This window comes from Theropithecus gelada, chromosome 11 (genome assembly GCF_003255815.1).
Source record: "Theropithecus gelada isolate Dixy chromosome 11, Tgel_1.0, whole genome shotgun sequence".
NCBI classification, from domain to species: Eukaryota; Metazoa; Chordata; class Mammalia; order Primates; family Cercopithecidae; genus Theropithecus; species Theropithecus gelada.
Window position 1 is genome coordinate 115,170,602 of NC_037679.1, and position 12,344 is coordinate 115,182,945.

The 12,344-nt window shown below is 34.0% G+C and overlaps 1 protein-coding gene across 2 annotated transcripts in view; it reads left to right on the forward strand.

Moving 5' to 3' along the window:
* Nucleotides 1-9,924: 9,924 nt before the first annotated feature.
* The window catches only part of SLCO1B1 (solute carrier organic anion transporter family member 1B1), a 97,658-nt gene continuing 95,238 nt past the window's right edge, over nucleotides 9,925-12,344 (forward strand). The window contains exons 1-2 of one of the 2 annotated variants that reach the window (XM_025401665.1): nucleotides 9,941-9,967; nucleotides 12,170-12,171. The gene's annotated coding sequence lies outside the window, so the exon portion shown is untranslated. Of the gene's footprint in view, nucleotides 9,968-12,169; nucleotides 12,172-12,344 lie in introns of both variants that reach the window. The other variant, XM_025401664.1, reaches the window with a different exon arrangement.

Genomic DNA, 12,344 nt, shown 5'->3' on the forward strand with positions numbered 1-12,344 from the left:
CTCATTTTAACTTTTAACTTAAATAATTCCATTTGCAAAGACCTTGTTTTCAAATAAGGTAATATCGTGAACTTCTGAATGAATATGAATATTTTGAGGAACACGACTCAACACAGTACAAGGTGTTCTATCTCATTAATTAGATTGAAATCATGAATCTGGATTAATCTCTTCATTCCATATAGATACATTATTTTCCCTTTGGAAATTGATATCCCAGAAACTATTGCCCATTTATAGACTTAGAGCCTGTGCATTCAGCCTGTGAATTCGGTTCTGTTTACTCCTTTATGCTTCTGTTTAATTTCTGGAAAACCAGATGTCAAGGACAATGTTTATATTGTCTTTGAACATAGATACGTCCCTGTGGAATTTTAAAAGTATATTGTACCAGTTATTCTTATTTGATATAGAAAATATATCAATATGTAAATTATTTAATTATTTATCAGGTTGTTCTACTTTTTTTTTTGAGATGGATTCTCACTTGGCCACCCAGGCTAGAGTGCCATGGCATAATCTTGGCTCACTGCAACCTCCAACTTCCGGGTTCAAGCGATTCTTCTGCCTCAGCCTCCTGAGTAGCTGGGACTACAGGCGTTGCCACCACACATAGATAATTTTTGTATTTTTAGTGGAGACAAAGTTTCGACTGGTCTCGAACTCTTGACCTTGTGATCTGCACACCTCAGCCTCTCAAAGTGCTGGTATTACAGACGTGAGCCTCTGCATCCAGCCTCTTTCACTTTTAAACTAGCTTTTTTCAAGTCCTGAAGTACCAAATCATCAGGCTTTTAGGAAATAGAGGGAGTAGGCAATGCTTTATTACTTCTGTTCTATTATCTTTTTCCTCTCCTTTCTCTCCCCTTTATTTCCCCTTCTCAGGCTCAATCACCAAGCACAATGTCAGAAACATTATAATCATTCAATGCATTGTGTCTGTCATAATAGTTTTTATCAAAGTATAGACAATACTGTAATAAACATCTTTTTATGTAATTATTTGAATACATCTGTAGTTTTCTACAGTATATCATCTTGGAACCAAAATTACTGAATCAAGGAGTGTAAGCTTTTTGAAGTTCGCTTTTCAAGTTTCTTTTCAAAAAGATTTTACCAAAATAGGTTTTCCATACAGATTGTCCCTGCTTATTCATATTTATCAGACATAGGGTTTTTTCAGTATTCAATAATTTATTACAAAATATCTCATTGTTTGTTCATTTTTGTATATCTGATTGTAGATGGCATGTATGCTATTTTGACAGGAATTTATGATAGAGTCCTCTAAAATATTTTGTATGATAGAAACTTTTCTCAACTCTTTCTGGTTCTCTTGGGCTCATCTAGAATAATACTTTTTATACTCAATAGCTAAAAAATGTGTGTCCTCTTGAATAGCACCAATGTGGCTTTGGTTTACTGTAACAGAAATCCTAATTAGTGCTCAGTTTTCTGATATATAATCAATAATGTAGAAAACAAGATAAAGAGGTTTTCTGAAAATTTCAACTTTCTCATAGAATTCTGAAGTCATATATTCTCATATGATATAACAAAGACCAACCACAATACCTCAGATTTTCTTTGCAGCAACAGCATTCTCCTGTCCTCAACTCCTGCTAATTAAGTGTCTCCCGAAATTCCAGCTGTGACCTGCTTGGATCATCTTGCTCATCTGCCTTAGACCTCTAAAAATGTGTTCCCTGTTCTGTTGACTGCAAGCCTTCTGAGATCGTCTTGACACACTGGATATCTATAGCTGCCTAATAGTTTTTACAACACATTAAATATAAAAAACAAGTTTCTATAACAACCCAAAAGATCACACTAGCTCACCAGCATCCAAAGCAAGCAAATGTGAATTGCCAGAAAAAGAATTCAGAAGGTTGATTATTAAGCTACTCAAGGAGGCACCAGAGAAAGATGTAAATCAGCTTAAAAAATTTTTTTAAATTGTAAGATATGGATGAAAAACTCTCTAGAGAAATAGATAACATACATAAAAAACAATCTCCACTTCTGAAAATTAAAGACACACTTAGAGAAATGTAAAATACATGGAAAGTCTCAAAAATAGAACTAAACAAGTAAAAGAAGTAAATTTAGAGCTTGAAAATAAGACTTTTGAATTAACCCAATCTGATAAAGACAAATAAAAAAGATTAAAAAATGAACAGCCCTCAAGAAGTTTGGGATTATGTTAAATGACCAAACCTAAAAATAATAAGTGTTCCTGAGGAAGAAGGAAAATATAAATGTGTTGAAGATTTATTTGAGGAAATAATTGTGGAATACTTTCCTGGCCTTGATAGAGATCCAGACATCCAAATACAAAAAGCTCAAAGAAAACCTTGGAAATTTATCACAAAAACATCATCACCTAGGCATATAGTCATCAGGTTGCATAAAGTGAAGACGAAGGAAAGAATCTCAAGAACTGTGAGGTAAAAGCATCAGGTAACCCATAATGGAAGACCTATCAGATTAATGGCAGATTTCTCAGCAGAAACCCTATAAGCTAGAAGGGATTGGGATTCTATCTTTAGCTTCTTTAAACAAAATAATTATCAGCGTAGAATTTTATATCCAGCAAAACTAAGCTCTGTAAATAAAGAAAAGTTAAAGTCTTATCCAAACAAATGCTGAGAGAATCTGCTACTACCAAGCCATTTCTACAAGAAATGCCAATAAGACGTTCTAAACCTTGAAACAAAACCTCAAAATACACCAAAATAAAACCTATGTAAAGCATAAATCTCACAGGGTCTATAAAACAATACATAATAAAGAAAAAATAAGGTAGTCAAACAGCAACTAGCATGATGAATAGAATAGTACCTCACATCTTAATACTAATATTGAATGTAAATGGCCCAAATGCTCTGCTTAAAAGATGCAGAATGGCAGGATGGATAAGAATTCACCAACCAAGTATCTGCTGTCTTAAAGAGACTCACCTAATGCATAAGGATTCACATAAACTTCAGGTAAAAGGATGAAAAGAGATGTTCCATGCAAATGGACATCAAAAGTGAGCAGAGGTACTTATTCTTATGTCAGACAAAATAGACTTTAAAGCAGCCGCAGTTAAAAAAGACAAAAAGAGACATTATATAATGATAAAAGAAATAGCCCAACAGGAAAATATTACAATCAAAAAAGTATGCATTCACCTAACACTGGAACTTCCAAAATTATAAAAGAATTACTACTAGACCTAAGAAATGAGGTGGATAGCAATCCAATAATATTGGGAAACTTCAATACTTCACTGACAGCACTAGACAGGTCATCAAGACAGAAAATCAACAAAGAAACAATGGACTTAAACTATACCCTAGAACAAACAGACTTAACGGATATTTAGAGAACATTCTACCCAACAACTGCAGAATATACGTTTTATTCATCAGCACATGGAACATTCGCCAAAATAGACAATATGATAGGACACAAAGAAAGTCTCAATGAATTTAGAAAAATCAAAATTATATCAAGTACTCTCTCAGTTCACAGTGGAATACAATTCTAAATCATCTCCAAAATGAACTCTCAAAGCCATGCACATACATGGAAATCAAATAATCTACTCCTGAATAACCTTTGGGTCAACAATGAAATTAAGATGGAAATTTAAAAATTCTTTGAACTGAATAATAATAGTGATGCAAACTAACAAAACCTCTGGAATACAGCAAAAGTGGTGTTAACAGGAAAGCACATAGCATTAAATGCCTACATCAAAAAGTCTGAAAGAGCATGAATTGACAATATAACATCACACCTCAAGGAACTAGAGAAACAAGGACAAACCAAACTCAAGCCTAATGGAAGAAAAGAAATAACAAAGATCAGAGCAGAACTAAATGAAATTGAAACAAAAAATATACAAAAGATAAATGAAACAAAAACCTGGTTCTTTGAAAAGATAAACATAACTGAATTTTTTGAAAACCTTTATCTGTGCTTTCCCATCCTTCTGAAAGCCTTCTCATATTTCTGAGTGAATATCTCACATTGAAGGCCACTGGGGTAGAGGATTAATAGCTAAGATAGAAGAAGAGATACCAGATCTCTTTCTTTGTGCCAGACATGTTCAGAATTCATGAAGTTGATAATGGAGAGATTTTTGAAGGCATAGCTGATTCATTTATTCAATGTATTTATTTTCTATAATAATAATTTATTGTAATATTAAGTTACAATGAACTTTATTATAATAAAGCTAAATTTATTATAATAAATTAATATTAATGAAGGTTAAGTTCCTATAATACATTAAGTATCTTAATCTATTTTAATATTAAGTTATTATAATAATAATTTATTTTCTATGTATAATGATTTATTCTTTGTGGTAATATGCCAAGCACTATACTAGAATCTGATGACTGATGAAAAAAGATGAAGTTCCTGATCTTTTGTTGATCATATTTATGGAAGAAAAGACAATATACAAACATATTTCATAAAATCATGTAATTTTAAGAGATAGGGGGTTAGGGCAAGAAAGTAGAAATTTACAAATGTTACATTTTTAAGTAGGTCAGGGCGAGCATCTGCAAAGCAATAATAATTGAGCAGAAAAACAATTGAAACAAAAAGTGGACGTCTGTAGATAAAACATTTCAAGTAAAAGGAAGAATCATGTAGCTTGCTTCATGGTCAAGTTTGACTCTTTAAACAAAATAAATGTTGACTGCTTCCTATTTGTATCACATGTATTGATGATTGAATAACTGCTTCACATACAATTACTGTCATCTTTCTTACCATTTAAAAATACTATTGCAGATTAAGTGTTTGTTTTTAACATCAGTTCATTGGTATGCATTTTTAAAATAGATATTTCATTTATTTATTTAAAACATATTTATTGAGTATCTTCTAGGTATGAGACACTATTCTTGGAACTGAGTATACAGCAGTGAACAAGGAAAACAAAAACCTATCTTTGTTCGTCTGGAGATTCCTCTGCAGCATAACTTAATGGTTGTTGAGGCAAAGGAAGGCTGGCAGTAAACAAAACATGTGAGTAAAATTTATAGTATGATGATGAGAGAATAATAATTGAGTACCAAAGGGAGTAATATTTAAAAACTGTTAGAGAAGACCTCGCTGAAAAAGGGTCATTTGTGTGGGTACTAGAATATGGTGAAGGCGTAAGCTATGCAGCTATAGGGAAAGAACATTCCAGACAGAAAGAAAACTAGGAACAAAGATCCTCAGTAGAGGATGTATAACTTATAAGGCCTTAAAGCTGTTCTTTTGATTTTTGAGTTGATCTGTGAAGCCAATGGGGGATTTGAGCAAAGCTGTGACATGGTATGACCCTCACTGATGTGTTAAGATTTACACAGGGGAATGAGGTTGGGGAAGAGGGGCTGTGAGTGGTCAGGAGAAAAGCCGAGATGCAAGTATGAGGGTATTGCAATAATTTAGGACCATCCTGAAAGTTGTGGAGGAGGCGAAAAATCATCAGATTCTGGGTATATTTTGAAATTAGAGCCTAATATGAGTGTGAGAAATAGAGAAGAATGATTCTAATATTGTGTGTGTGTGCATGTGCACGCATGTGTGCAACTGGAATGATAGAATTACAATGTATGTGGATTATTGTCTTCCCTGGACAATAATCCTTGGAAATGGGGATTATTATAAGAGGAGAGGTTTGGGAAGGGAAGACAAAGATACCAGTTAGAAAATCCTAAGTGTAAGATGCCTATTAGAGATATATAGGAAGATGGTGAGAAGTCAGTGGATAAATCTGGAGTTCATGAGTAACTTGGCTAGATAAAAAATTTTGGAATTATCAACATGTGGATAGGATTTAAAGATATGAGAATAGATGAAGTCACAAACACACGATAAGGTTATTTTCTGACATGCTTCAATTTGGAAGACAAAGATAAAGAATTTAGAGTAAATGAGGTGTAAATAGGTAAGTCAGTGAGTTAGAAGGCAAACCACATCCTGCAAAGTTTTGCTTACGGAGGGAATTCTCAGTTCTGAAAATTGCTGCTAATAGCTCAAGTTAGATGAGGACTATTAGATGTAGCATTTAGGTAATTTATGACTTAGGAAAAGTAGTTTCAGTGGAAATTTTGGGGGGCAAAAACCTGATAAGAGTGTGCTCAAGGAGAATGGAAAGAGAGAGATTGAAAGCAATAATTAAACACGCTATTTCTCTGTAAAAATAACACAGAAATAGGGCAATATTAGGAAAAAATGGGATCGAAAGAGAGATTTTTGGAAGATGAAAAAGTGACAGCATGCTTACATGCTGATGGAAACATTTCTTTAAAAAGAGGATGGTGATATCCTTAAAAACACAAGGGGAAGAGTCAATGTCATATGCAAGTGGAGATTGGCCTTAGCTTAAACTTGGGTAGTTCATGAAGGTAGACCATGTGATACTGGGGCTTTATGTAGATAAGTATGGTCAAGGAAGCTTTTGAAGTTTCTTCTTTATTTATTTATTTTTTTTCAGTCAAATAGGTCATCAGCTGAAGGTGGGGAAGAGATGTATTAGAATTTCAAAAAAAAAAAAAGATGAAGGCACAAAATACTCAGAATGCAAAATGATGTAAACGACTTCTTGGCAAAATAAAAGGTCCATTTGGGCTTCCTAATCATACGTTTAAAGTCAGCATGGTTGAGAGATTTTCCTCAGTTACATTTAGCTTCATGAGGGAAATGTGCAGTTATTTGAGAGTTAAATTTCATCAAGATTGTGGCTTTCACATGCAATTAAAATAATGCTAAATAGTCAAAATTACATGAAATTATATAGAAGACAGTGATTACCATGACCATTAATTAACCCAGATGTATAGATAAGGAACAGTGAAATCTCTGGCAAAATCAAATTGTAAGTTATATATCCTGGTCAGTGGAAGCATGTGGATCTAGGGTGTTACTGAGTGTGAGCTAGGAATGATAAAGAGTGGTGCTCCAATCTTTGATATTATGGAGAGATTACAGTGGTGTGAAGTCTAGGATATGCCCATAGCAGTAGGTAGAAGCCAAGATCATTGAGCAGAAGGCTAAAAATTAAAAAAAAAAAAAAAAAGAGAGAGAGAATTAAAAAGATTCTCTTCGTGGTCATCACAATCATGAATAATTAAAATAGTAGTAGCGTTTTGAGAGAATGGCTTTGAATCGAGAGCTAAAATTGTCATGAAATGAGTGGGAATGACTGAGGGTGGATAGATGATTTCAACAAGAAGAATAAGTGATAGAGTCTTTTAATATGAGATCCAAAACTGTAGATTATGAGTGTAAAGGGTGGGGAAATGTAAAGGAACTAGCAAAGTGAGGCACATTGGAAACCAGTCCATCTGGTTTGCAGCAATATGGGGGATAAGGCAACCCCTGTGTATCACTGCTGCGGGAGAGGGAGTGTCTCAGGGAAGACCAATTTTTAAGTTCAAGCCAGAAGTGAAGCAAAATAACTTGGAGAAGAGGTAAAGGTAAGGGGAGTTTCAGTCATGATTAGTGATGAGTTCCAGAAAACTCAAGAGAAGAATTTCAGTCCAGGATTGGGAGCGAGAGAGAAGATGAGGGCAAAAATAGGAATGTGCAGAGCCTTATGGGGATTAGAGAAGTGGTGATGAGTCATCAGGGAATCCTTACCTTCTTTTAGTGGTCACTAACATAAGAGAGATAATTGCCATGGTAATATTGGTCTTGATGATGCCAGAGCTTTGAGCATTGGTGGGTATAGAAACATGTTTGGAGAATAATATGTAGAATAGGGGTTCTTTCCAGGAGAGTGTAGCTTTCTGGAGCTGTCTCTTAATCAGCACCAGTGGAACTGAAATGTTCAGGTACTGGCGGATCTGCTGTGAGCCTGATGGTTCCCTCTTGAGGTGTGCCTGTGGTACACACATGAGAACTCTGGGGCTAAAACCTATTGGAAATATCTACAGGATACAGATCTCAGAGATTTTATTTGTACTCATTTAATATAAAGTAACTGCTTTAAAAATATATAATATGCAAATCTCATACAATTAGTCTAATTAGGTATTGAATCTATAATGTGCCAGGCATTATGTAAGGCACTTTACATACACTAAATCTTTATTCCAAATATTGACTTCCTACTTTATAGATGAGCGCACTGATGCTCAGAAATGGTAAATAACTTACTGATGTTTATACTGCTGGCACGTAGCAGAGACATATTGGCATTTAAGTCTTTCCGACTTCAAAGGCCATGATATTTCATCAGAGCTGTGATAGTTGTTCCTGCAAAAAATTCAGCTGATTCTTTCAATCTATTTTTGTCATCTAATTGATGCATGACTGTTAGCATAATATTGATCTTGAAAGATGTTTCACAACGTCTTTCCCCTGGTGTACTCTTGTTTTTCCATGATCCCACAAAATGAGCAGTCTAATTATTTACACAATTAGGAAGAGAAAAGGGGCACAGAGAATGCTCTTTGATCTCTGAAAATATTGAAGAATTTTACAACTGGCACCTTTACCTTAGGATTAAAAAGGTTGTTAGTTTGTACTGTTTTATCTTCATTGTATATAATATATATATTAGTCTCCAAACATGTTGATGTGTTTTCAATGAAATAGGTGTCTGAGGAGAAAACCATTATCCTGAGAAAACCCAAACTGTATTCCCATTGTGAATAAAAGGAAGTCCATAAAAATGATGGAAAATGTTCTGCATTCCTGCTATGATATCCAAATCTGGCAGTACGTGAAAATTTTTCAAAGTGCTTATTTAAAAGGCATAATCTTTGGTCTCCTGAGCCAGAGTCTGCTGGGTATGGGACTGGATTGCTATTTTGACAACTCGCCAGTAGATTCTTACTCAGCAGAGTATTTGGAAGCCTTACTCTAATGTTTTGGCCTTGGGTCTACATTTCTCAGTTTTGCACAATCATTCTTCCCCTCTACACTCTTTAGTTTGTCTCATGATTCCAATACTCTCAATAATTAACAAAGAATAGAACTAATCAATCAGATGACTGTGACACAGACATCAAATACATTTTGCTGCAACCATATCAACAAATATCCCATGAATGATGAGGAGTAACCATATTCTCATATATGCATCCTCACATTACCACATATATATGTGTATATATGTGTCTAAATGTGTGTATATATGTATACATGTATGTTTGTGTGTATATACACACACATATCTTCACACTTTTCTGAAGTATATATGTTTATGTGAGAGAAGGGTCTGTACTTTATTTCAGAAGAGAGCTTAATGTCTGAAGTATATGGGAGTCTAAAATGTTTGAGTTATTGAATTAATTAAACTTCATCTCTACTCAAGAAAACTTTAACTGAGTTAAGCTCTTCCTTTCTCCAAAAGTCAAGTCAATAAAAGGAAACTGTGATATTAATAATTCTTTCAGGTTTTGATGTAAAGAATCTATCGTACAAAGCAGTCTTAATTTTTGTCATTCAGAAAAATGGTATTGCAGTTAATTTGGACTTTCCTATTCCAGATGGCATATCCAGTCTCCATATATACCATATTAGAACCATACCTATGTACCAAGCAAAGAGGGTATATTTTAATTTGTAAATGCCAGTGTAACCTGTAAGAATATTTTTATGTGTCTTAAATTATTTCCTATTTGGAAGTTTTGAGTACCTTGAATAATTTATTGTATTCATATTTTTAAAGAAAAAAATCTTATGCCACCAACTTGATTGAATAAACAAGTAAAAGCCATTCCCGAAAGTAAGGTTGACTTGTTAAGATTAACATAAAATAATGTGAGAATTCTGAGAAATACAATCTTTAAATATTGGCAGCTGGGGTGAACTCTTAAAACTAACTAGGTTTTATCTGTTTGACTAGAGCAATGACATAATAAGATGGTTAATCATCACTGGACTTGTTTTCAAAAAGCCAACTATTTTAAGAGGAATAAAGGGTGGACTTGTTGCAGTTGCTGTAGGATTCTAAGTCCAGGTAAGAACCATTGAGATTCTCTAATTTTAACGTATATTTTATGTAAGAAATTTTCACTAATTTCATGGAAAAAGATTTTGATGGTCTTGATAAATATTACAAATGTTATGCTCTGTGTCTTCCACATGCTTACATTCTGAGTTCTCAAAACATAGTAAATATTCTTTCTGGGAGTAGAAGAGCCTCAGATTTTTATACTGTTAAAAATAAAGTAGAGAAAATAATACCTTTATATATTTAAATATAAAGTTTCAAATCTTGGTCTTATTAATTTCTAAGCAAATAAAAATCAAGTCACAAAAATGAAGCTCTAGTTACCTTCTTAAAATATGCTACAGGATAATTATTTTTATCAACTACATTGACTGATCACACTAGACTCCTTATTTCTTTGATGTCTTCTTAGCTGGATGAAGGCGGCCAAGGGTGGGAGTAGAGGGAAGAGTTAATTGGCAAACATTAAAAAAAAACAGGTGTCTCAAAGTCACATAACCACCTCAACTTCCTTATTTCAACTTAAGTTTGATACAGGGTGAAGGGAAATACATTTTCTAGATAATTTATCTCCAATTAAGCAAAAAGTGTTCTCAGCACAGTTTTTGGCATGAACTAAGGCCTCGATAAGTATTAATTCCCTGCTCCAATTCAGAAAAGTGTCTGCCTTGGTAAGACAATTGTTTTTATTGTGAAAGTAAGGTGGAGATGGGAGATGTGTCCCCTATGAAAGGTCTAAGAAGTTAGCAAATGCTGTTTTTCCTTTTTGCTCCTCAGTTGCATAGGTACATGGTAGAAATTGGGTCACTTTGCCTAAACCAGTTTTCTATAACCCATTAAGTATTAAAAGCTTGACACAGATAAGTAGAGGCTGATAAGATTCTGCCCTGCACCCTACTCCTATCAGATTTGGAAGAACTGAATTATTCAGGAAAGAGATGCAATACTAAATCCAAATGCCTATGGCTCTATCTATCTTATAAACAAACGGTGCCCTCAAAATTCATTTATGTAAATCATTTGAAGTTTAAGACAAAAAAATATGTTCAGAGAAACATATGTTAAATGTCAAGGTGAATTAGAAAGTGTGGCATTTAGTCAAGCCTAAATTAGTATTCCAACTTTCTAGTTACTTTGTAGTCACTTATTTAACATTTTGGTGATGTGAGGAACAAAGTGTCCACCTTTTTTTTCTCCATATTTTATCTGAAGATCTAGGAGAGAGATGTGGAATAGTTGTCTGGGAAAGTAGGGGAAATACAAAGAAAAGTAATGACTTTAGGTATATTCTCCACTGGCACAGCAGGGTGAGAGATAATATCAACAGGAGGTAAGTATGAAAATATTGAAGAGGTACTATTTGGATCAGCATTACAACCAAGAGATGGAAAAGGACATTCAGGATTGAAAGAAACATACAGGAGGGCAGAAAGCTTTCTTCTTGGGACTGTAGTTCGATGTGTCTGCAGGTGCTATGGGTATTTTGAGAATGGTTCTAAAACCACGGGCTTGGTTTAGGTTGTGAAGACCCTCAAATAGAAACCATGAATTTTATTTTGTGTGGTTAAAGGGATCATTGAAAGTTTCTTAGGATAAATACATAGGATAGAAAGAAAGGTGGGAGACAGGACAAACAGAAGTTAATCAATTGAAATAAACCAGGTTTGGAGTGGTGGAACAATAGCCTTCAAGACTTCAAGAATATTTGTTAGTAGAGAGAAAATAAAAGCCTAAAACTAAGGGAAGAGTATCCACCTTGCAAGTCATGCAAAGATATTTGCTATTACATATCCTTTTAAAAAAAAGGATTTCCTAATATTTAAATTATGAAGAAAGAAATAGAAACAGATATTCATGGAAAAAGTGGGGTGAAATTTATCAAAGGACAGCTTATTACCTTGAGACTACCCAGTCATTGACTTTTTCCTCACTCACTGAACCCAGAAACCCGACCTATCTAGGTACAGGCATGCATAAAACACACACACACACAAAATGTAATAATTGGAGTTCACTTAGAGGTACACATATATGGGTTTCTGTATTCAACCATATGTTTATATATACTCACATATACATAAGTGATAATATCCTATTTATTGCTTCCACATTTATGCACTATCCCTTAAATATGTATTATAATATTTATATTATTCAGAATCAATAAGCCCTTGTTGAATAAATTAGTGAATGAAATATGGAGTCGAGCCGCATTATTCACAAATTCTATGTAAGAAAATTTATCTACTCACTAAAATTCCTTTGTGACATCAAAATCAATACTGTTGGGCTTTCATGGGCATTCACATGCATGTGCAAAGTGGTGAAAAATTTGAGCTGCCATGTTCCTAACTGAGGTTGAACAAAGTGAAGCTCTCTCTTC